This window comes from Oncorhynchus nerka, linkage group LG18 (genome assembly GCF_034236695.1).
Source record: "Oncorhynchus nerka isolate Pitt River linkage group LG18, Oner_Uvic_2.0, whole genome shotgun sequence".
In the NCBI taxonomy this organism is placed as follows: Eukaryota; Metazoa; Chordata; class Actinopteri; order Salmoniformes; family Salmonidae; genus Oncorhynchus; species Oncorhynchus nerka.
In genome coordinates, this window is record NC_088413.1 from 24553003 (window position 1) to 24577559 (window position 24557).

The 24557-nt window shown below is 45.1% G+C and overlaps 1 protein-coding gene across 5 annotated transcripts in view; it reads left to right on the top strand.

Annotated features, from left to right (window-relative positions):
- sh3gl2a (SH3 domain containing GRB2 like 2a, endophilin A1) overlaps nt 1-24557 on the top strand; it is a 79004-nt gene that overhangs the window by 12566 nt on the left and 41881 nt on the right. The window lies entirely within an intron of this gene.

Below are 24557 nucleotides of genomic sequence, written 5' to 3' on the forward strand. Positions count from 1 at the left end.
GTCCTAAACAGCCTAAACAGCAGGTGCGGTAGAGAGCGAGTCCTAAACAGCAGGTGCGGTAGAGAGCGAGTCCTAAACAGCAGGTGCGGTAGAGAGCGAGTCCTAAACAGCAGGTGCGGTAGAGAGCGAGCCTAAACAGCAGGTGCGGTAGAGAGCTAAACAGCAGGTGCGGTAGAGAGCGAGTCCTAAACAGCAGGTGCGGTAGAGAGCGGTCCTAAACAGCAGGTGCGGTAGAGAGCGAGTCCTAAACAGCAGGTAGAACAGTCCTAAACAGCAGGTGCGGTAGAGAGAGTCCTAAACAGCAGGTGCGGTAGAGAGCGAGTCCTAAACAGCAGGTGCGGTAGAGAGCGAGTCCTAAACAGCAGGTGCGGTAGAGAGCGAGTCCTAAACAGCAGGTGCGGTAGAGAGCGAGTCCTAAACAGCAGGTGCGGTAGAGAGCGAGTCCTAAACAGCAGGTGCGGTAGAGAGCGAGTCCTAAACAGCAGGTGCGGTAGAGAGCGAGGTCCTAAACAGCGGTAGAGAGCGAGTCCTAAACAGCAGGTGCGGTAGAGAGCGGTCCTAAACAGCAGGTAGAGAGCGAGTCCTAAACAGCAGGTGCGGTAGAGAGAGTCCCTAGTCCTAAACAGCAGGTGCGGAGAGAGCGAGTCCTAAACAGCAGGTGCGGTAGAGTCCTAAACAGCAGGTGCGGTAGAGAGCGAGTCCTAAACAGCAGGTGCGGTAAACAGCAGGTGCGGTAGAGAGCGAGTCCTAAACAGCAGGTGCGGTAGAGAGCGAGTCCTAAACAGCAGGTGCGGTAGAGAGCGAGTCCTAAACAGCCGGTGCGGTAGAGAGCGAGTCCTAAACAGCAGGTGCGGTAGAGAGCGAGTCCTAAACAGCAGGTGCGGTAGAGAGCGAGTCCTAAACAGCAGGTGCGGTAGAGAGCGAGTCCTAAACAGGTGCGGTAGAGAGCGAGTCCTAAACAGCAGGTGCGGTAGAGAACGAGTCCTAAACAGCCGGTGCGGGACAAGGTAGCGCTTCCGGTGAACAGTTCAGGGTTCTATCGCCGCAGGCAGAACAGTTGAAACTGGAGCAGCAGCATGACCAGGTTGACTGGGGACAGCAAGGAGTCATCAGGCCAGGTAGTCCTGAGGCATGGTCCTGCCGGGAGGGGAGGGGGAGAGAGAGAGAATTAGAGGGGGCTTACTTAAATTCACACAGGACACCAGATAAGACGGGAGAATTCCACCAGATATAACAGACTGACCCTAGCTCCCCGGCATATAGACTATTGCAGAGCTTACAACGTTGGGCATTGTGACAGGTGTCCCTTAAAGGCATTTGCTCTGCCTCCTGTCACTCACATTTCCCTGCCAATCAGAAGATTGGTAGTGTCATTGATCTCTTTCTGATTGGTGTAAAGTGGTTATTTAAAGGAAGAAGATGAATCTGAGTGCTGTTTACCATAGATGGGAGAGATGACAAAGGCATTGATGATTGTAATTGAATGATTGTTTCCCTTGTATTTGATTTACTGTAACAAAGTACTGATGTTCGACCTTTGACTTGTTGAACTGCCCATATCAAACGTCTGCCAGTGTTGAATGTTATGGTGACAGGTAGACGCCACCCTGAGTCGAGGGCACACTGATAATGTCTCTGACATTGTGACTCTGGAGCAGCTGTTGTGTCTTCCTCTCAGCCTCCCAGGCTGGTGTTTCCAGAACATTTGGTGCCGTCTGATTAGAGTATAAAGGGCCCGTCTCCAAGAGGCCAGCGAGACAAAACATCCACGACTGCTCTTCACTTCGGTTCACTTGAAAATCCCCTTTCCATTGCTTGTTGCAGAGGGAGAGAATCCATCCACTGTAGTAGCAAGCAGTCCCTGCAGCAAGGCCACACACAAACAAACACAATCATATTCAGCCTGTGTGTGTTTGCTGTGTCTGTGCCGAGTTGGAAGAGGCTACAACACCATGTACATCAACAGTGTCTGGAGGACACGCGTCATTAGCTGTCATCATTAGAACAGTCCAAAGGCTGCCTCTAGCACTGCAGACCAGGGTCACTCAGTACATGGGAATCCCTTTCAGCTCAGGAAGATGTAGCTGTGGATTCCCAGGATGCCGTTGGATACCTTCTGCCATTTTGTTCTCATGGAATAATGTCAGAACATGACGTTTTTTTTTTTAAATCCTGTTTTTTTATAGATTTCATGTGTAATATTTAGTATGTATTCAGGACTCTGGTATAATCCATGACCATAGTAATGCAGCAAGGTATAACATTTAGCATGGTGTCTTTGGGAATAGTAGTCTTTGTGTTAAAACTCAAAAGTCTCATTAAATGGTGCATCCGTTGTGATGATTTAGTAGTGTTCTGTGTGCTGTGTGCTTGGTCAATACATGTTTATGTGTGCATCCATTGTGATGGCTGATTTAGTCAGATTTTTAAAATGTGTGTTTGGCTGCAGCCTGCCTAGGGGCCTGTAAGCATGAGAAGCTATTATCTGATAGCATGTAACACCCAGTGAATTCTCCAAAACAATCCATCCCCAACACTGGGTAGAAGGAGAGGGTGAGTCAAAGATTCCACAGCAGTGCAGGGAGGGAGGGAGGGATAGGGCAAAAGAAATAAAGGAGATGGTGGGAAAGGCAGGAGTCATGCAAATACTGTAGGCAGGGGAAAAAGAAAACATTCATTAGCTTTCAGTCCCATCTTCTTTGTTGGCACACACACAGCATGTCCCATAAACACTATTTGACTGGATTCTTTATTAATAAGATTAACATCGGTCCATATAAAGCCTAATAGTCTTACACTAGAACTGCCTCATAAAGAAATCTGTATTGCTCCTGAAACCAGCTCAATATTTTTAAATCAAAAAGTTACGCAACGACTAAACTTTTTTCACAAATCAATCTGGGTCTATTTCCTGTTTGATTTTGTTTTTCTTCTAAGCTCATTAGGAAGATATTGTTTATTTGCACCACTGGCAAAAGTCCATTACTCAGTTATTGATGGGTGGAGTAAATGCCTTTAGCTGTATTGATTTGGGAAAAGACTGTTATAGTGAGAGATGGTCAGTAGCTATGAATCTCCAATGCTGCCTTTACTCCTGTACTGAGCTTCAGTGAATACTCTTAGGCTAAAGCACCCGAAGACCCAAGGATGCATGGATATTGTTTGAGGAGTGGAGAATGGTAGATTTGTTAATTGAATTGTCCTAGAATGGACTAGCCGACAAATGTGCGTGGGTGTGTGTGTTCGTTCCTTGGTGCGGGGTGTGAAGCGTGGTGTGTGTGGTTACTGCGTGTGTTCCTCCAGTCAATGGGTGTGTGGTTCGTTCCTGGGTTATCAATGGGTTCAAGTGCGTGGATATATTTTCCCATTTTCAGTGTGTCAGTTTGTTCCTGTGCGTGGGTGTGTGATGTAAATTCCGTTCTGGTGTGTGAGGGTAGTCCTGGCCAATTTAAATGTAGTTCTGCAGTGCAGCAGAAGTGGTCTGTACACTGATCCTCTCATCATTCCAGTACCTGAAGATAATCATATACCCCTCCTTTTCATCTGAGCTTTATTTTCTTCTTCTAAGGGCTCTGTATTACTCTGGATATTTAACAGAATCCCTTCAGGATGTACTGAGGGTACCACTTCTTGGAGTGTATTTGCTCAAAGTAAACTTTGTTTTTGCACAGATGAGCTTTGAGATGTTTGTGCGCAAAATTTTTGTATTCAAACCATGGTTTAATCAGCTGTCCGGGTGGCTGATCTAGTAATCCAGCAGGTGAAGAAGCCATTTGCAGGTTTGGGCTGGCATGATTTACATGGTGAGGCCAGTTGGACGTACTGCCAAATTCTCCAAAACACGTTGCAGCCTTTTATTGTCCCCAACACAATGTGCCAGTGTAATTATCTGTTCTCCAGAGTACATCCTAAGCAACATAATGAAAATGAATCTGTCAAGCTAGATAATCCACTGCATCCACCGATGGAAAGTAGCCTACAGCGCTGTTTTGGCGTGATCCTGGAATCCAACACCCTACAGGCCCAGTCCATTAGGGTTCTCAACTAACATCAAAGGCGGTGGCCCGTGACTTGATCAGTATTATAGAGGTTCATGCTCATCCACAGAACCATCGATAATCCTAATCCCTTTGCCCTGGGTTACAAGCCCGTAGCTAGGCCCTGCCTCAGACAGGACAATGAATGGTGACAGCACTGATTAGTGAACAGCTAATTCCCTAATTAGCCTCCCGTTCTAAAGCACTGTGTTTGTCTCCTGACCATTGGATTAAAAAAACGTCATAATGACTGTTGGCTGGGCTCCCTGCCTGTAGCCATTAAGCTGACGGCACCCTACAGTCAACTCATTCATTCCATCTCTCGTCATAATGACTGTAGCCCTGAAAGTGTTACTGGAGTTCAACCTTCCCAAGTTCTCATCACTGATTCATTCCTATCTCTCCATAATGACTCCTCTGAAAGCTCTCTCCACTGGCTTCCAGTTGAAGTCATCACTCATTCATTCCTATCTCTCGTCATAATGACCAGGCTGAAAGTGTTACTGGAGAGTGTAGTTCTACGGAGCTGACGGCACAGTCACGGCCAGTCATCACTCATTCATTCCTATCTCTCGTCATAATGACTGTAGCCTGAAAGTGTTACTGGAGAGTGTAGTTCATGAGGGCACAGTCACGCCAGTCATCACTCATTCATTCCTATCTCTCGTCATAATGACTGTACTGAAAGTGTTAGGAGAGTGTAGTTCTATGAGCTGACGGCACAGTCACGGCCAGTCATCACTCATTCATTCCTATCTCTGGTCATAATGACTGTAGCCTGAAATGGTGGAAGTGTAGTTCTATGAGCTGACGGCACAGGACAGCCAGTCATCACTCATTCATTCCTATCTCTCTCATAATGACTGTAGCCTGAAAGTTTACCGGAGGTAGTTCTATGAGCTGAGGCACAGTCAGGCCAGTCATCACTCATTCATTCCTATCTCTCGTCATAATGACTTAAAAGATTTAGATGTAGCCTGAAACTATGAGCTGACGGCACAGTGGCCAGTCATTCATTCATTCCTATGTCTAATGACTGTAGCCTGAAAGTGTTACTGGAGATTTGTAGTTCTATGAGCTGACTGGCACAGTCAAGGCCAGTCATCACTCATTCATTCCTATCTCTGTCATAATGACTGTAGCCTGAAAGTGTTAAATAGTTCTTTGGGATGGATCATCACTCATTCATTCTATTTGTGTAATGAGCCTGAGAGTGTTACTGGAGAGGTAGAGAGCGTTGTCACGGCCAGATTCCTAGTCGTAATGACTGGGGAAAGCGTTAGGATAGTGTAGTTCTTGAGCTGAGGAATGGCCAGTCATCACTCATTCATTCCTATCTTGTGATAATGACTTTAGCCTGAAAGTGTTCTGGAGAGTGTAGTTCTGTGAGCTTGGTCAATACATGTTTCATCATTCATTCCATTGTGATGGCTGATTTAGTAGTGAGTGTGTTGTGAGTGGCTGCAGCCAGTCATCACTCATTCATTCCTATCTCTAGGGGCCTGTAGCCTGAAAGTGTTGTGAGAGGAGAGAGCTGAGTCAGTCTGCCAGTCATCACTCATTCATTCCTATCTCTCGTCATAATGACTGTAGCCTGAAAGTGTTACTGGAGAGTGTAGTTCTATGAGCTGCAGCACAGTCACGGGAGTCATCACTCATTCATTCCATCTGGGAGATAATGACTGTAGGCCTGAAAGGTTACTGGAGAGTGTAGATGAGCTGGTGGAGTCACGGCCAGTCATCATCAATTCCTAGGGAGATGACTGTAGGGAAAGGCTGGAGAGTGAGTCATGAGCTGACGGCACAGTCACGGCCAGTCATCACTCATTCATTCCTAGGTCATAATGACTGAACTGAAAGTGTTACTGGAGAGTGTAGTTCTGAGCTGAGGATCACGGCCAGTCATCACCAAACATCTCTCGTCATAATGACTGTAGGCCGGAGAGTGTAGTTCTATGAGCACAGCACAGTCACTATAGTCATCACTCATTCATTCCTACTGTCATTAATGACTGTAGCGCTGAAAGTGTTACCGGAAGTGTAGTTCTATGAGCTGACGGCACAGTCACGGCCAGTCATCACTCATTCATTCCATCACTGCCTAAAGGCTGAAAGTCTTACGGAGAGTGTAGTTCTAGAGCTGCCTCATGAAGAAAGTCATCACTCATTCATTCCTATCTCTGTCATAAACCAGCTCAATATACCTTCATCAATGAGACGTTACAGTCACAGTCAACAGTCATCACTCATTCATTCCTATCTCTCGTCATAATGACAGGCTGAAAGTTTCTCACCCATCAATCTCATTCTATTTCGTCATAATGACTGTAGGCTGAAATTTTGTTTTATGAGCTAAGCTCATCACGGAAGTCATCACTCATTCATTCCTATCTCACTGGCATAATGACTGTAGCCTGAAAGTGTTACTGGAGAGTTATTGAGCTGGGTGGCCAGTCATCACTCATTCATTCCTATCTCTCGTCATAATGACTTAGCCTGAAAGTGTTATAGTGTAGTTCTAGAGCTGGTGGCAGTCAGCCAGTCATCACTCATTCATTCCAATGCTGCCTTTAATGACTGTACTGAAAGTGTTCAGTGAAGTAGTTCTATGAGCTGACGGCACAGTCACGGCCAGTCATCACCATTCAGGATCGTCATAATGACTGTAGGCTGAAATTGTTCTAGTTTAGGAGCTGGAGAATGGCCAGTCATTCATTCATTCCTATCTGTCCTATAATGACTGTAGCCTGAAAGTGTTACCGGAGAGTGTAGTTCTATGAGCTGACTGCACAGTCACGGCCAGTCATCACTCATTCATTCCTATCTCTCGTCATAATGACTGTAGCCTGAAAGTGTTACTGGAGAGTGTAGTTCTATGAGTGCACAGTCACGGCCAGTCATCACTCATTCATTCCTATCTCTCGTCATAATGACTGTAGCCTGAAAGTGTTACCGTGTGTTCGTTCCTTGGAGAGTGTAGTTCTCACTCTGAGCTGACGGTGTTCAGTCACGGCCAGTCATCACTCATTCATTCTATCTCTCGTCATAATGACTGTAGCCTGAAAGTGTTACCGGAGAGTGTAGTTCTATGAGCTGACGTGCACAGTGGCCAGTCATCACTCATTCATTCCTATCTCTCGTCATAATGACTGTAGTTCCTGAAAGTGTTACTGGAGAGTGTAGTTCTATGAGCTGCACAGTGGCCAGTCATCACTCATTCATTCCTATCTCTCCTTAATGACTGTAGCCTGAAAGTGTTACTGGAGAGTGTAGTTGTGAGCTGACTGGCAATCACGGCCAGTCATCAAATTGTATCTCTGCATAATGACTGTGCTGAAAGTGTTACTGGAGAGTGTAGTTCTGAGCTGACGGCACTGGCCAGTCATCACTCATTCATTCATTCCATAATGACTGTACCTGAAAGTGTTATGGAGATAGTTCTATGAGCCCTCCTTTTCATCACTCATTCATTTATTTTCTAATGACTTCTGAAAGTGTTACCGGAGAGTGTAGTTCTATGAGCTCTGGATATTTGCCAGTCATCACTCATTCATTCCTATCCTCGTCATAATGACTCAGGATGTTACGGAGAGTGTAGTTTTTACTTACAGTCACCAGTCTTCATTCATTCCTATTTGCTCAATGACTGTACTGAAAGTGTTACCGGAGAGTTGTTGAGCTAGTGCACAGATGAGCCAGTCATCCTCAGATGTTTATCTCGCAGATAATGACTTTGGTTTGCAAACCCACGGTTTCATCAGCTGTCCGGTGTCACGGCCAGTCATCACTCATTCATTCCTATCTCCGTCATAATGACTGTAGGCTGAAAGTGCCAGAGTGTAGTTCTATGAGCTGGGCTGGCAGTCATTCATTCATTGGTCTGGGTTAATGACTGAGGCTGAAAGTGTTTGGAGAGTGTCATCAAGTTCTCCAAAACAACAGTTGGCCAGTCATCACTCATTCATTTATCCCCGTCACAATGACTGTAGCCAGTGTTAATGGAGAGTGTAGTTTATGAACCCAGTCACTAGCCAGTCATCACTCATTCATTCCTATAATGAAAATGACTGTAGCCTGAAAGTTTACTGGAGAGTGTAGTTTTGAGCTTCACAGTCACGGCCAGTCATCAATTCATTCCTATCATCCGTCATAATGACAGAGCTGAAAGTGCTGTTTAGTTCAGAGCTCAGGACACATCCCAGTCATCACTCATTCATTCCTATCTCTGGATAATGACTGTACTCTGTTACTGGAGAGTGTAGTTCTTGAGCTGACTGCACAGTCACAGGCCAGTCAGTCACCATTCATTCCTATCTCTCGTCATAATGACTGAGCTTGTCAAAGTGTTACAGAGAGTGTAGTGAGCTGTGCTGGGTCATGACTCTGGATTCAGTATTGATAGAAAGTGTTAATAGAGCTGACATCCACAGAACCAGTCATCACTCATTCATTCCTAATCCCATAATGACTTGCCCTGGAGAGTGTAGTTCTATGAGCTGACGGCACAGTCACGGCCAGTCATCACTCAATTCCTATCTCTCGTCATAATGACAATGAAAGTGTTACATGGAGACTGTAGTTCTTGAGCTGACGGCACAGTCACGGCCAGTCATCACTCATTCATTCCTATCTAAATAATGACTGTAGGCTGAAAGTGTTTGTGTAATGAGCTGACCATTGCCAGTCATCACTTTTTAAAAACTTCCTCTCTCGTCATAATGACTGTAGGCTGAAAGTGTTACTGGAGAGTGTAGTTCTATGAGCTGACGGCACAGTCACGGCCAGTCATCACTCATTCATTCCTATCTCTCGTCATAATGACTGTAGCCTGAAAGTGTTACTGGAGAGTGTAGTTCTATGAGCTGACGGCACAGTCACGGCCAGTCATCACTCATTCATTCCTATCTCTCGTCATAATGACTGTAGCCTGAAAGTGTTACCGGAGAGTGTAGTTCTATGAGCTGACGGCACAGTCACGGCCAGTCATCACTCATTCATTCCTATCTCTCGTCATAATGACTGTAGGCTGAAAGTGTTACTGGAGAGTGTAGTTCTATGAGCTGACGGCACAGTCACGGCCAGTCATCACTCATTCATTCCTATCTCTCGTCATAATGACTGTAGCCTGAAAGTGTTACTGGAGAGTGTAGTTCTATGAGCTGACGGCACAGTCACGGCCAGTCATCACTCATTCATTCCTATCTCTCGTCATAATGACTGTAGCCTGAAAGTGTTACTGGAGAGTGTAGTTCTATGAGCTGACGGCACAGTCACGGCCAGTCATCACTCATTCATTCCTATCTCTCGTCATAATGACTGTAGCCTGAAAGTGTTACTGGAGAGTGTAGTTCTATGAGCTGACGGCACAGTCACGGCCAGTCATCACTCATTCATTCCTATCTCTCGTCATAATGACTGTAGGCTGAAAGTGTTACCGGAGAGTGTAGTTCTATGAGCTGACTGCACAGTCACGGCCAGTCATCACTCATTCATTCCTATCTCTCGTCATAATGACTGTAGCCTGAAAGTGTTACTGGAGAGTGTAGTTCTATGAGCTGACGGCACAGTCACGGCCAGTCATCACTCATTCATTCCTATCTCTCGTCATAATGACTGTAGCCTGAAAGTGTTACTGGAGAGTGTAGTTCTATGAGCTGACGGCACAGTCACGGCCAGTCATCACTCATTCATTCCTATCTCTCGTCATAATGACTGTAGGCTGAAAGTGTTACTGGAGAGTGTAGTTCTATGAGCTGACGGCACAGTCACGGCCAGTCATCACTCATTCATTCCTATCTCTCGTCATAATGACTGTAGCCTGAAAGTGTTACTGGAGAAGTGTAGTTCTATGAGCTGACGGCACAGTCACGGCCAGTCATCACTCATTCATTCCTATCTCTCGTCATAATGACTGTAGGCTGAAAGTGTTACTGGAGAGTGTAGTTCTATGAGCTGACTGCACAGTCACGGCCAGTCATCACTCATTCATTCCTATCTCTCGTCATAATGACTGTAGCCTGAAAGTGTTACTGGAGAGTGTAGTTCTATGAGCTGACGGCACAGTCACGGCCAGTCATCACTCATTCATTCCTATCTCTCGTCATAATGACTGTAGCCTGAAAGTGTTACTGGAGAGTGTAGTTCTATGAGCTGACGGCACAGTCACGGCCAGTCATCACTCATTCATTCCTATCTCTCGTCATAATGACTGTAGCCTGAAAGTGTTACTGGAGAGTGTAGTTCTATGAGCTGACGGCACAGTCACGGCCAGTCATCACTCATTCATTCCTATCTCTCGTCATAATGACTGTAGGCTGAAAGTGTTACTGGAGAGTGTAGTTCTATGAGCTGACGGCACAGTCACGGCCAGTCATCACTCATTCATTCCTATCTCTCGTCATAATGACTGTAGGCTGAAAGTGTTACTGGAGAGTGTAGTTCTATGAGCTGACGGCACAGTCACGGCCAGTCATCACTCATTCATTCCTATCTCTCGTCATAATGACTGTAGCCTGAAAGTGTTACTGGAGAGTGTAGTTCTATGAGCTGACGGCACAGTCACGGCCAGTCATCACTCATTCATTCCTATCTCAGCGTTTGTTTCCCCGTCCCTGTCTGGGAGAGTGATGACGCCTGGACAATAAACTAGGCAGATTGGTCGGAGGCAGATATAGCAGCTCTCTCTTTCTCCTCCGTCTCTCCCTCTTCCCCCATAACATCAGTATTCAGGCCATGAAAGATGTTTTATTCAGGAGTTAGATATTACATATTCTGGGCATCACCTACTGCGGCTGGGAAACACAGGAAGGCTGGGGCTGAGAGGGGAAAGTTCCAGAAGCCTCCAGAAGGAAGACAGGTGAGGGGTTCCTTAACACAATGTTATTCTATAATCTAATTATTGTTATTGGTGGTATGTGTTGATGATGGGCTGTTTCATGTTCAGCATTGGCCCGGTCCAAGATGGAGGCAGTATTAGGGGCGTCACAAATCGGATGGATTCAATAGGAGTCGTCAGTGCTACATCTGTGGCTAGTAAGGCACACCTGCACATGGTGACACGGCCCAGGAGAACACACACATGCACATGGTGACACGGCCCAGGAGAACACACACATGCACATGGTGACACGGCCCAGGAGAACACACACATGCACACTCACAAACACACATACACTTTCTTTGTGTTTAAACATGCGGAGCATCCAGGCCACACAGCTTTATTACCAGAATCCTTTTAGAGATAGGATTCCCCCTACCTCTCTCTCACATACACACACACACAGTGTCTCTGTCTCTGTGTCACACACCTGAGTTATGGATGGTGATTATAGATTGCTGTAGGTCCATACAGGGCCTTCAGAAAGTATTCATATACCTTGACTTGTTCCACATGTTGTTACAGCCTGAATTTAAAATTAAATAAATCGATTTTGTTTCTCACCCATCTACACACAGTACCCCATAATGACAAAGTGAAAACATATATTTAAAAAAATGTTGGCACGTTTGTTGAAAATGAAATGTAGAAATGGACATATTTACATCCCTGAGTCAATACATGTTAGAATCACCATTGGCAGAGATTACAGCTGTGAGTTTTGGGTAAGTCTCTAAGAGCTTTACACACCTGGATTGTACAATATTTATCCACTATTATTTTCTAAATTCTTCAAGCTTTGTCAAGTGTGTTGTTGATCATTGCTAGAAAACTACTTTCAAGTCTTACCAAACTGTAACTCGGCCATTCAGGAACATTCACTGTCGTCTTGGTAAACAACTCCAGTGTAGATTTGGTCTTGTGTTTTAGGTTGTCCTGCTGAAAGGTGAATTCATCTCCCAGTGTCTGGTGGAAACCAGACTGAACCAGGTTTTCTTCTAGGATTTTTCTAGGTGTTTATCAATTACAAGCATACCCATAACATGGTGGTCATGTCTGGCTCAGTTGGTAGAGCATGGTGCTTGCAAATGACTAAAATGTAAGTGATGCAGTGACCACTATGTTTTAAACTGAGGGGTACTCAGTAATGGGTTGTAATGGATTTCTCCTCAAACTTAACACTGTGTATTCAGGACAAAAAGTTAATTGCTTTGCCACATTTTTTGCAGTTTTACTTCAGTGCCTTGTTGCAAACAGGATGCATGTATTCTGTACGGGCTTCCTTCTTTTCACTCTGTCATTTAGGTTCGTATTGTGGAGTAACTACAATGTTGTTGATCCATCCTCAGTTTTCTCCTATCACAGCCATTAAACTGTTTTAAAGTCACCATTGTCCTCATGGTGAAATCCCTGAGCGGTTTCCTTCCTCTCCGGCAACTGAGTTATTTGTACCTATCTAGCAATAGGTGCCCTTCTTTGTGAGGCATTGGAAAACCTCCCTGGTCTTTGTGGTTGAATCTGTGTTTGGAATTCACTGTTCGACTGAGGGACCTTACAATTATCTGTATGTGTGGAGTATAGAGATGAGGTAGACATTCAAAAATCATGTTTAACACTATTATTGCACACAGCGAGCTCATGCAACTTATCATTTTTACTCCTGAACGTAATAAGGTTTGCCATAACAAAGGGGTTGAATACTTATTGACTAAGACATTTCAGCTTTTCATTTTTTATTCATTTGTAAACATTTCGAAAAACATAATTCCACTTTGACATGATGGGGTATTTGTGTAGGTCATTGATAAAAACATAATTCCACTTTGACATGATGGGGTATTTTGTGTAGGTCATTGATAAAAACATAATTCCACTTTGACATGATGGGGTATTTTGTGTAGGTCATTGATAAAAACATAATTCCACTTTGACATGATGGGGTATTTGTGTAGGTCATTGATAAAAACATAATTCCACTTTGACATGATGGGGTATTTTGTGTAGGTCATTGATAAAAACATAATTCCACTTTGACATGATGGGGTATTTTGTGTAGGTCATTGATAAAAACATAATTCCACTTTGACATGATGGGGTATTTTGTGTAGGTCATTGATAAAAACATAATTCCACTTTGACATGATGGGGTATTTTGTGTAGGTCATTGATAAAAACATAATTCCACTTTGACATGATGGGGTATTTTGTGTAGGTCATTGATAAAAACATCGCAATTTAATCAATTTTAAATTCAGGTTGTAACACAACAAAATGTGGAATAAGTCAAGGGGTGTGAATGCTTTCAAACTGCCTTAATGCAATTTAAGGCAGTTTGTTACAGCAGGGAAATATTCCTACAGCAACAGGACATGTGAACATTTTCTGTTTTTCAAAGTGGAAATGACAAACTTCAGAACCTTTTTCAACCTCATACACTACATGTGTTACATTTCCTGCATTGCTGAAAAGTTCTCCTGCAACAGGGTGATCAAATTAAGATCCTACATCTGTAACTATGATGGGTACTGCGGTCTCTGTCTGTGTCATTTGTGGACAGCTTTATTACCAGAACAGGATCCCCCCCCACCACACACACACATTTGTTTTACTATCCTTGAGGGGACCAAACAATTGATTCCCATTCAAAATTATATTTTCCCTAACTCTTAACCCTTAACCTAACCCCTAACCCTAATTGTAGCCCTAAACCTAACCCCTAACCCTAATACTTTTAAAATACACTCTTATTCTTTTCCTTCCTTCCTATCTTCCTTGAAGTACGTCACAGATCTGACGTGACTTAATAGGTGAAAGCCATGTGGCTAGCGCTAATCTCTGATGTCACTAATTATAAATGCTGGCTCAAGGAAAGGAAGCAACTCTGTTAGATGTTTGGCCCACTCCTGAAATCATCATTGCAATCTAGCAACCACATTATCTTATGTTATGGCAAGCCAGTTGAGATCTCTTCACATTAGTCTCCCATTATGTGTATTTGCTATTCCATACTAGTTATCCGGCAGTTTAAATCCCATCTTCCTAAATTAGCTCCATGCTTTGAATTGTGTACACACATAAAGACTATTTATTATCCAAAATGCACCTGCAGAAACAAACATCTGTGCATTATGGGTAAACACTATGTGCTTCCCTGTGGCTGTGAGATTAAATGAGAAAATAAAGAAAGGATTTAGGTATTTGTAATTACTGTGTGAGTCACTTAGCTGGAAGTGTTGGTTTCACATTGGTCATCTGTTGGACATGTTAGACACCTGGTTAATACCTGTGGATAATGCCGTTGTGTTACGATTGTTTCCCCCTCACTGAATCGTGTGTGTGTGTGTGGACTGTGGAGAACACTTGTGGAAAAAGAAATGAATGATTGAGAGAGGTAGAACAAAGACAGAGAAAAGGGGGAAGAGGTCAGAGACTTGAGAGTTGGTTGGTATGGCAACGCTAAGAGGAGGAATTTGACTGCGGTTCCGGCAGCCTTGGTTGTGTGTGTGTGTGTGTGTGTCCACAGTCTCCCAACTTGTACAGAAACACCTTCGGATATGTTAATATATGAAATCCTCAAAGGGGCCTTCTCCAGTCATTCCTAGGGATTTCCCAGTTGTGTGTTTCTAAATGACTCCTTGGGCACACTTCCAATTCCCATCAGCCCCGTCACCCTGAATTGTTTGCCTTAGAAAGGCTTTGAGAACCCGCAATTGCTTATTCCCTTTATCGCATGCAGTAGTCATTAAATATGGATGAGTACACATCACACACACACCCACGTATGCTTCATTCATTCATAAATACACACACTTACACACACAGTACATACGCACACATATATATATATATATTTATATATATACACACACACACACATGTGGTTTTGTGTTTTTCTCCCCTCCCTCCCCCTGTGCTATCTTAGCTCTATAACCAAAGCCTGGATGTGTATTATGTCAATGGGGGAAGCTGTCTCAGTGCTTTCTCAAATCAAACTTTGTGTCACATGCGCCGAATACAACAAGTGTAGACTTTACTATGAAATACTTACTTACAAGCCCTTAACCAACAGTGTAGTTGGTGTAGTAGATCCAGGATTGTAATGATCTACCCAGACCTCAGGGCTCAGACTGTCATCAAGCCAACTGAATACAGTAGGAGAGACGAGGGCAGTAGGAGAGACGAGGGCAGTAGGAGAGACGAGGGCAGTAGGAGAGACGAGGGCAGTAGGAGAGACGAGGGCAGTAGGAGAGACGAGGGTAAAAATAATAGTAAAAAGGAGAGGCGTAGGTGTGGAGGCTATATAGGTGGTACAGGTGGAGGGCTGAGTCAGGGGTACAGGAGTTGAGACGAGGGCAGTAGGAGAGACGAGGGCAGTAGGAGAGACGAGGGCAGTAGGAGAGACGAAAGGGAGGTAGGAGAGACAGGTCAGTGTAGGGAGGAGAGACGAGGGTGGAGTATATACAGGTGGTACTGAGTCAGTGTGCGGGGCAGTTAGGAGAGACGACATGTTAGGTGTGGAGGTACAGGTGGTACTGAGTCAGTAGGGCTATATACAGGTGGTACTGAGAAAGTGTTTACAAGTAGACTAAAGTAAAAAGTAATAATATAAGGCTATATACAGGTGGTACTGAGTCAACAGGTTACAATAACGTAGGTGTGGAGGCTATATACAGGTGGTACTGAGTCAGTGTGCGGGGGTACAGGTTAGTTGAGGTAATACATAGGTGTGGAGGCTATATACAGGTGGTACTGAGTCAGTGTGCAGGTTAGTTAAGGTAATACGTAGGTGTGGAGGCTATATACAGGTGGTACTGAGTCGGTGTTCGGGGGTACAGGTTAGTTGAGGTAATACGTAGGTGTGGAGGCTATATACAGGTGGTACTGAGTCAGTGTTCGGGGGTACAGGTTAGTTGAGGTAATACGTAGGTGTGGAGGCTATATACAGGTGGTACTGAGTCAGTGTGTACAGGTTAGGTTAGGGGTACAGGTTAGGTATACAGGTGGTACTGAGTCGGTGTGTAGGCTATATACAGGTGGTACTGGGGTACAGGTTAGTTGAGGTAATACGTAGGTGTGGAGGCTATATACAGGTGGTACTGAGTCAGTGTGGGTACAGGTTAGTTGAGGTACAGGTTAGTTACAGGTGGTACTGAGGTAATACGTACAGGTTAGGTGTGGAGGCTATATACAGGTGGTACTGAGTCAGTGTGCGGGGGTACAGGTTAGTTAAGGTAATACGTAGGTGTGGAGGCTATATACAGGTGGTACTGAGTCAGTGTGCTGGGGTCAGTACAGGTGGTACTGAGTCACGTACAGGTGTGGAGGCTATATACAGGTGGTACTGAGTCAGTGTGCTGGGGTACAGGTTAGTTGAGGTAATACGTAGGTGTGGAGGCTATATACAGGTGGTACTGAGTCGGTGTGCGGGGGTACAGGTTAGGGTAATCTGTACATGTAGGTGGGGGTGAAGTGACTATGCATAGATAATAAACAGTGAGTAGCAGCAGTGTACAAAAGGGGGGGGGGGGTCAATGTAAATTGTCTAATGGAGATTTTATTAATTGTTCAGCGGTCTTATGGCTTGGAGGTAGAAGCTGTTAAGGAGCTTTTTGGTCCTAGACTTGATGCTCCTGTACCGCTTGCCGTGCGTTAGCAGAGAAAACAGTCTATGACTTGGGTGACTGGAGTCTCTGACAATTTGATGGGCTTTCCTCTGACACTGCCTATTATATAGGTCCTGGATGACAGGAAGTTTGGCTCCAGTGATGTACTGGGCCGTACACACTACCCTCTGCCTTACGTTCAGATAACTAGCAGTTGCCATACCAGGTGGTGATGCAACCGGTCAGGATGTTCTCGATGGTGCAGCTGTAGAACTTTTTGTGGATCTGGGGACCCATGCCAAATCTTTTCAGTCTCCTGAGGGGGAAAAGGTGCTGTTGTGCCCTCTTCATGACTGTCTTGTTGTGTTTGGACCATGATAGTTTGTTGGTGATGTGGACACCAATGAACTTGAAACTCTCGACCCGCTCCACTACAGCCCCATCGATGTTAATGGGAGCCTGTTCGGCCCTCCTTTTCCTGTAGTCCACGATCAGCTCCTTTGTCTTGCTCACATTGAGGGAGAGGTTGTTGTTCTGGCACCACACTGCCAGTTCTCTGACCACCTCCCTTTAGGCCGTGTCTCCTCCCTTTAGGCCGTGTCTCCTCCCTATAGGCCGTGTCTCCTCCCTATAGGCCGCCTCTCCTCCCTATAGGCCGCCTCTCCTCCCTATAGGCCGCCTCTCCTCCCTATAGGCCGCCTCTCCTCCCTATAGGCCGCCTCTCCTCCCTATAGGCCGCCTCTCCTCCCTATAGGCCGCCTCTCCTCCCTATAGGCCGCCTCTCCTCCCTATAGGCCGTCTCTCCTCCCTATAGGCCGCCTCTCCTCCCTATAGGCCGTCTAACCTCCCTTTAGGCCGTCTCATCTGAAGCTGTCTCAGTGCTGGCTGATATCTGTTCAGACTTGCTTGTTTATAGTTTGTTTATCTGTGGGACAATATTGAGACCCGATGATATTCAGAATACCAAGAGAATACACCGTGTAATGGATGTTCAGAATACCAAGAGAATACACCGTGTAATGGATGTTCAGAATACCAAGAGAATACACCGTGTAATGGATGTTCAGAATACCAAGAGAATACAGCTTGTAATGGATGTTCAGAATACCAAGAGAATACACCGTGTAATGGATGTTCAGAATACCAAGAGAATACACCGTGTAATGGATGTTCAGAATACCAAGAGAATACACCGTGTAATGGATGTTCAGAATACCAAGAGAATACACCGTGTAATGGATGTTCGTATGGAGAAATAAGCATGGAATTGATTCTCCTACTGTGCGTTGATGATAATGATATCATGTGTGGTATCATCATGTGTTGAGCCCTGAAGGGATTCAGCTAGGAATAGACCACTGGAATGCTAATATAATACAATGCAGTGGAGGCTGCTGAGTGGAGGACGGCTCATAATAATGGCTGGAATGGAGTCAATGGAATGGCATCAATCAGATAAAACACATTGTTTCCATGTCTTTGATTCCATTCCAATGACTCCGTTCCAGCCATTATTATGAGCCGTCCTCCCTCAGCAGCCTCCACTGATGTCATGTAGCCTCTATCTCAGCCCTACAGTAGAAAGGTTGTGCTGTCTTCCTAGGGTGTGTCTTCATAGTCTACAGTGGCTTCCTCTCTTCGTCTCTCCTTCAGTTGCACTGAGTTGAAGGAACTGGACAGGTGAAAGAACATGTATGGTAGAGGGTCTCCATATGGCTGTCACCTGTGCTGTGTTCTCAGAACTGCCCAGGTGAAGGAGAGGAAACGGAGGGGAGGGGGGAAGCCACTGACTATTGAGATGCAGCCCTTGTCTCTCCCACTCTGTATTCAGTTGGCTTGATGACAGTCTGAGCCCTGAGGTCTGGGTGTATCGTTACAATCCTGGATCTCCTTTCCCTCCCAGTCACGACCTTATCAACACAGAGGAAATTCAATCAAATAAACCCTGTGCTCAATGTAATGGAACGACATGTGAGTCTTTAAAGGGGCTTTGTAATTACTCACAGCGGGTTCAGTCACCAATGTCAATATTAGGCATATCAGTTTTTTTGTGTGTTTAGAAAAAATATATATATCTGGGCTCGGCCGGTGCTGTCTGATTGACGGTCTGCAGGAGCGTTTGCTTAGGTCTGTGAGGATGAGGAATGGGTTTCTACTGCAGTATTGATTTAGGCGTCCACAGCCGACTGCTTGTCTTTCCCAGCTCCCAGGCAAGCCGTGAATAACACTACTGCCCTCGGTGGTTTGTCGCTGTAGTGAGACGGAGAAGGAACCACTCACATTTGTCTTTATCAGACTGAAATGTAGCGAATGTTCATTTGAGCTCGAGCTCTTGTTTTATGAGATTCATCTGGAAGGTACAGTTTTTCAAGTAACATAGACCAAATTTCTAAACACCTTTTTATTTATGCCATGAATATTAGAAATGGCCGTATCAATGTACAGAGTAGAGGTGGTATAGGATATCACTAAGTTAATGTGCAGTGTGCATACTGTGCAGTAAGAAAGTAGCTAAGGATAAAGACTGTATGTCATGTACAGTGAGTTGTAAGAAACAGAAACCGTTGACCATGGATGTAATCATTAGTGCAAACACGTTTCTATTGGACACATTCAGGTAGGTCCCTCCCCGTTTTTGTTCCGTTTGGTTCCTAGTGAATACACCCCATGACTCCTGCTGCAGGCTGTAGTGATTCAGAAGCCCCTAGGTAGGAGGTAACCCATGGTCCTCTGGCTGGGCCCCAGCCCTCCTGACTACCCCACCCTCATTGACATGCTGTCATAGCATCTGTCACATACCTCTCGTTCTACCTTTCCATGACTTTTCCTCTCTCCTCCCACGCGTTTCTCTCCCTCTCTCACCCAGCCCTTCCTGCTCCTTCTTCTCTTTTAACATATTTTATCCATTTTTCCCTTTCATCCCCTCTCTATACCTACACACCCTGAGATGGTTTATCACCAGCTCCTGAGCGAGACCCTGAGAATGAACTGCCATACAGTCACTCCTCCTTTCCTCCCGGAGCTGTACATTATAGCACCATAAATACAGCCCACCACATACTAGCACCCTATAGGAAGCTGTCAGTAACAGTCAGGTTCTTGTATGTCGCCTGTCGCTACTCTTCCCTGAAGCGACGTTAGCGACTGCAGCTAGCTACGTGGCCCGGCCTCACATATTCTCTCCCAGATGTACATATTTTCCGTGGTTTCCTCTGCTTCCAGAAACCAACAGAGCAGTTTCATATTTCTACTGTATTAAACTACCACAGAGCTTTCACATTATAGCACCATAAAACCACCACAGAGCAGTTTCACCTTCTACTGTATTAAACCACCACAGAGCAGTTTCACCTTCTACTGTATTAAACCACCACAGAGCAGTTTCACCTTCTACTGTATTAAACCACCACAGAGCAGTTTCACCTTCTACTGGAGCAGATTAAAAGTACTTAGTGAAAATGGTGATTCCAAGTGGTGCCGTTGACCTGGGGCTCTGACCTCTTGAATTTGCGTGTTCTAGCAGTTCATCCTGTCAGTTTGTCGTGACTGTGTAGAGGGCTTCTAATAGCCTGGAATCCCAACTGGTAGGTTCTGTTTGGTGTTACTAGGTGAAACGGAACGTATCCGTTGGGATTCTAGGCTGGGATTCTAATGGCCCACCATTGATGTCGTGGATCTTTGTGACTGTGTAGAGGGCTTCTAATAGCCTGGAATCCCAACTGGTAGGTTCTGTTTGGTGTTACTAGGTGAAACGGAACGTATCCGTTGGGATTCTAGGCTGGGATTCTAATGGCCCACCATTGATGTCGTGGATCTTTGTGACTGTGTAGAGGGCTTCTAATAGCCTGGAATCCCAACTGATAGGTTCTGTTTGGTGTTACTAGGTGATCCGTTGGGATTCTAGGCTGGGATTCTAATGGCCCACCATTGATGTCGTGGATCTTTGTGACTGTGTAGGGGAGCCTGGAATCCCAACTGATAGGTTCTGTTTGGTGTTACTAGGTGAAACGGAACGTATCCGTTGGGATTCTAGGCTGGGATTCTAATGGCCCACCATTGATGTCGTGGATCTTTGTGACTGTGTTAGGGTAGGGGATTTCTCCCTTGACATAGACACCAGTCGTCCAGACCATACTGACACGGAGAGGACTGGTGATGGATTCACCTACCAGAGAGGCCATTACTGCCTCCACAACCACTGGAGACGGAGATGCTGGATGGTGTGTGTGTTTACAGTTTTGTCTACACACACACACACACACACACACCCTCCAAAGACTCATATAATCTGAGCTCTTTCACCCGAGACAGAAATTGCTCCAGACCCATGTTTTATCTGGAGGTTTGATCAGGTTCCAGATGTCATAGGACTTCATAACCTCTGGAGACGACATGGTCTCTTTACATTCCCAGTGTCTACAGTTCAACCTATTCTTATGGCCAGCAACAGTTTGATGTTTTACAACCCTATTCAGTCAATAACAGTTTAGTTGTACCGAATCTCTTTTAGTCTGCCAAGTAGTGTCTGTCTATTTGTAATGAGGAAATGAAGTGTGCTACAAGAGCAAATATATTATAGTCTTGATTTTGTTTGTATAGTAATTCATCACATTTATTTTTAAAATAATATTGTTTTGCCATCTTCCGTTTAGATAAATAATGTTTGGTTTATTATTTTTGACATGTCGCTGAGGATGCACCTTCTTGTTGGAGCTCAGGCTGAATGTATTTAGATGGGGCATTCAGGAGCACTCTGACAGTGAGCTAGTGAGCTATAGGAGAGGCGCTTCACGTATCTTTCGGATAAATTTGCCTCATGGATCCAAGGATTAGGACACACACATACGTCACTAAAGGCATCTTAAGCTGTAAGAAATGTCGGTGTCAAAGGAATTGGTTTTGAATGTCAAGTTACATCAAAACAGACAGAGCATTTACTGTTTAATTCAAACATATCATTGAGATATCAACCAGATGGTACCAGAATCAGGCTACATATTGTGAGATTGTATAGACGCATTCGTAGAAAAGCATTTTTCCCAGCAGAGTACTAATGCCAATGATCTTATGATATTCATACCAACAAGATGGCGGATGCTAGTATCTACACTCTGTCCAGTACGCCACGCCTGTAGCCCCCGAGTCATAAGCAGAATCACCACTGACAAGCTGTTAGTCACTGTGTTAACACCCTAATCACATCCTCACAACATTATGATAACATTAGACAACCCCTCAAGGGCAATCCATCTCCCTGCGTGGTGTCATGTCGTAGGAAGTGAAGGCCATCTACAGTCAAATCCCTCTCATTATTCCATGTTATTATCCCTCTCATTCCTTTTCCCCTTTGAAATGGAGATTCCGGCTCAGGCTCGGGCTCGGGATGCATTGTTGGCATGACGACGATGCTGGAAAAGAGAAGGGGTGAGTCACTGGTCGTCGTGGCAGCAGCAGTAGTGTGGATGATGGAGCCTCTGCACTCCTCCGAGTCGTGACAATTTCTCTCATTGTCTTGTCTCGCTTCCTCCACCCTCATGTCTCTCTCTCTCTCTTTCTCCAGCCTCATGATGCGAGGCTTTCTAACCAGGATGAAAGCCTTGGACCCTCCTCACTAAATCTGGCGCTGGCAGAATAGTCGTCACCCAGAGCCGTTCATTTACATAACTCCCAAGGGCCCTTCTGGGAATGAGACGCCTTTTGCCGTATGAGAGAGAGAGAGAGAGTGGTAAAGAGAGGGAGAGATGCCTACTGCCGTATGAGAGAGAGAGATAGAGTGGTAAAGGGAGGGAGAGATGCCTACTGCCGTATGAGAGAGAGAGAGAGAGAGAGAGTGGTAAAGAGAGGGAGAGATGCCTACTGCCGTGAGAGAGAGAGAGAGAGAGAGAGAGAGAGGTAAAGAGAGGGAGAGATGCCTACTGCCGTAGAGAGAGAGAGAGAGAGAGAGAGAGAGAGAGGTAAAGAAAGGGAGAGATGCCTACTGCCGTATGAGAGAGAGAGAGAGAGAGAGTGGTAAAGAAAGGGAGAGATGCCTACTGCCGTATGAGAGAGAGAGAGAGAGTGGTAAAGAGAGGGAGAGATGCCTACTGCCGTCTGAGAGAGAGAGAGGTAAAGAGAGGGAGAGATGCCTACTGCCATATGAGAGAGAGAGTGGTAAAGAGAGGGAGAGATGCCTACTGCCGTATGAGAGAGAGAGAGAGAGAGAGTGGTAAAAAGAGGGAGAGATGCCTACTGCCGTATGAGAGAGAGAGAGAGTGGTAAAGAGAGGGAGAGATGCCTACTACCATGTAGCTGTTGAGAGAGGAGGAGAAAAGTCAGGAAGTTGGAGAGAAAATGACAGGTAGAGAAGTCGAGAAAGGCAAAGAGTAGATTGTTCTGTTATTCACACATTTAGCTAATTTCTCCTTGAACGGTGACTGAATGGGAGAGAACATGTTCTAACGAGATGTGTGGCTGTGGAATGACAATACCTCCATTTTCATTCTCTTCATATACAGTGGCAAGAAAAAGCATGTGAACCCTTTGTAATTACCTGGATTTCTGCATTAATTGGTCATACAATTTGATCTGATCTTCATCTCAACAATAGACTGTCTGTTTACACTAATAACGCACAAACATTTATGCTTTTCATGTCTTTATTGAACACAATGTGTAAACATTCACAGTGCAGGGTGGGAAAAGTATGTGAATCCTTGGATTTAATAACTGGTTGACCCACCTTTGGCAGCAATAACCTCAACCAAACGTTTTCGGTAGTTTTCTGCACAATGGTCAGGAGGTGTTTTGGACCATTCGTCTTTACAAAACTGTTTCAGTTCAGCAATATTCTTGAGATGTCTGGTGTGAACTGCTCTCTCGAGGTCATGCCACAGCATCTCAATCGGGTTGAGGCTCCGACTGGGCCACTCCAGAAGGACAGATAGCCTGACATTCTCCTGCAAAATGTCTTGATAAAGTTGGGAATTCATTTTTCCGCCAACGATAGCAAGCTGTCCAGGCCATGAGGCAGCAAAGCAGCCCCAAACCATGGTGCTCCCTCCACCAGACTTTACAGTTGGGATGAGGTTTTGATGTTGGTGTGCTGGGCCTTTTTTCTCCACACAGAGGTGTGTGTTACTTCCAAACAACTCAACTTAGTTTCATCTCCACAGAATATTTTGACAGTAGCGCTGTGGAACATCCAGGGGATCTTTTGCGAACTTCAGTGCAGCAATGTTTTTTTTGTACAGCTGTGTCTTCTTCTGTGGTGTCATCCCATGACCACCATTCTTGTTTAGTGTTTTACGTATCGTAGACTCGTCAACAGAGATGTTAACATGTTCGAAAGATTTCTGTAAGTCTTTAGCTGAAACTCTAGGATTCTTCTTAACCTCATTGAACATTCTGCACTGTGCTCTTGCAGTCATCTTTGCAGGATGACAACTCCTAGGGAGAGTAGCAACAGTGTTGAACTTTTTCAATTTATAGACAATTTGTCTTACTGTGGACTGATGAACATCAAGGCTTTTAGAGATATTTTTGTAACCCTTTCCAGCTTTATGCAAGTTAACAATTCTTAATCTTCTGAGATCTCTTTTGTTTGAGGCATAGTTCACATAAGGCAATGCTTCTTGTGAATAGCAAACTCACATTTTGTGAGTGTTTTTTATAGGGCAGGGCAGCTCTAAATAACATCTCCAATCTCGTCTCATTGATCGGACTCCAGGTTAGCTGACTCCTGACTCCAGGTTAGCTGACTCCTGACTCCAGGTTAGCTGACTCCTGACTCCAGGTTAGCTGACTCCTGACTCCAGGTTAGCTGACTCCTGACTCAGGTTAGCTGACTCCAGGTTAGCTGACTCCTGACTCCAGGTTAGCTGACTCCTGACTCCAGGTTAGCTGACTCCTGACTCCAGGTTAGCTGACTCCTGACTCCAGGTTAGCTGACTCCTGACTCCAGGTTAGCTGACTCCTGACTCCAGGTTAGCGGACTCCTGACTCCAGGTTAACTGACTCCTGACTCCAGTTAGCTTTTGGAGAAGTCATTAGCCTCGGGGTTCA